At 24.6% G+C, this 1,677-nt stretch overlaps 1 protein-coding gene across 1 annotated transcript in view; it reads right to left on the bottom strand.

The window, feature by feature from the left end:
* LOC105622931 (ecdysone receptor-like) overlaps nt 1-1,677 on the bottom strand; it is a 116,669-nt gene that overhangs the window by 542 nt on the left and 114,450 nt on the right. The window lies entirely within an intron of this gene.

Below are 1,677 nucleotides of genomic sequence, written 5' to 3' on the forward strand. Positions count from 1 at the left end.
GTAAAGTAAACGTAAAGTAAAGTAAAGAAGAAGAAGAAGAGAGAGAGAGAGAGAGAGAGAGAGAAGCTAATGGAATTTACATTTGTTTTGGCTGCAGTTGAAATCGAATTTTTTGGATTAATTTTACAGATTTACGTATGTAGAAGTCATGACAAATTTATATATTCTTTAAAAAATAAGATTTTATTAAAATATTGTATCTAACTATAATAATATAATAATATTGCATCCTCAACTTTTAAAGAAATCAAATCACAGTTATTATTAGGATCATATTAAAGTTGTACTCAAATTGTCTTAAGCTAATCAACGAGTTAATAATTAAAATCAAATAGTTATTTTTTTAACGTTAACTGAGCGTTGCAATAGTTTCGATTTACTCATCGAAATTTCCTCTTAATTTCGGCCGAAATCAAAATCAAATTGAAAATTTTATTTTTGATCGAAACTGATCGAAACTGAAATTTCGGTCGGATTCTAATTATATCTATTAATATTTGTTCGCCAATATTAATATAATATTACATAAATATAAAAGAAGAGATAGCGAATCTAAATTGGATGTTTAATATTATACATAATATAAGCAAATACAGAAATTATAAAATCATAACAGATGTTTCTCAACTTCCATTGGGTCATTCTCTCAATGTTCAAATAGAGTTAAAATTTAATGAATGCGGAACATTATTAAAACGGTAATTAAAAATTATTGAATAAAAATCCTAAGAGTACAAATTACTTTCTTACATATTATGTCGCAATTTTTTGTGAAAAGTAGAATAGATGAACGGTCGGTAATTCGTGAATAGATTGGATAAAAAAAATGAAACAATCTTATTCGCGGAATAGCTCGGAAAATTTCGGGAATAAGATCAGGTTCGTATTAGCAAGAAGAAACGATTATGAAACGCTTATAAAAGAATGATTTAAAATGTTAACAGAGATTTCGGGGAAAAAAGTTTATATACATATAATTATACAAGATGTTTGGAAATTAATAATAAGTCTTTCGCAGGGGCAGAATGGAGAAGAAGTCTTCTACCATTTTACAATTGTCGCAATTAATTGAGTTATTAACTTATGAAAATAGCCAAATTCGTCTAGCCCATTTCGTTAACCATTGCGACTGTAAAATGATAGGATTTTTTTCTCAGTTTAGTCCATGCTATTCCTGTGCGAAAGACTTATCATTAATTTCCAAATACTCTGTACAATAATATCCAAATACTCTTTATATATAATTATATAAAATCACATATAATTGTATATAACCATATATGGAATCATATATGACATATTCTTACTATATATTATGATATATGAATCATATATAATTATATATGATCATATATGGCATATTTTTTGCTATATATGAATCACATATAATTATATGATTTATATATCTTAAATTCATATTCTTTTATAAAATATTTTTGCGGAAATGCCTTATATATTTAATTAATATATTATAGATATATACATTATAGATATATACGATACCTTCCATACATTTGGAAACATTCTATGTTTTATATTTATTTTGTAAATAATTATTTAATTGAAAAAAAGACGGAATAAAAGTACATACATACGTACGTTATATAACGTACGTATGTATGTATGTACTTTTATTTCGTCTATATATATATATATATATATATATATATATATATA

This window comes from Atta cephalotes, assembly GCF_000143395.1.
Source record: "Atta cephalotes unplaced genomic scaffold scaffold00050, whole genome shotgun sequence".
Taxonomy (NCBI): Eukaryota; Metazoa; Arthropoda; class Insecta; order Hymenoptera; family Formicidae; genus Atta; species Atta cephalotes.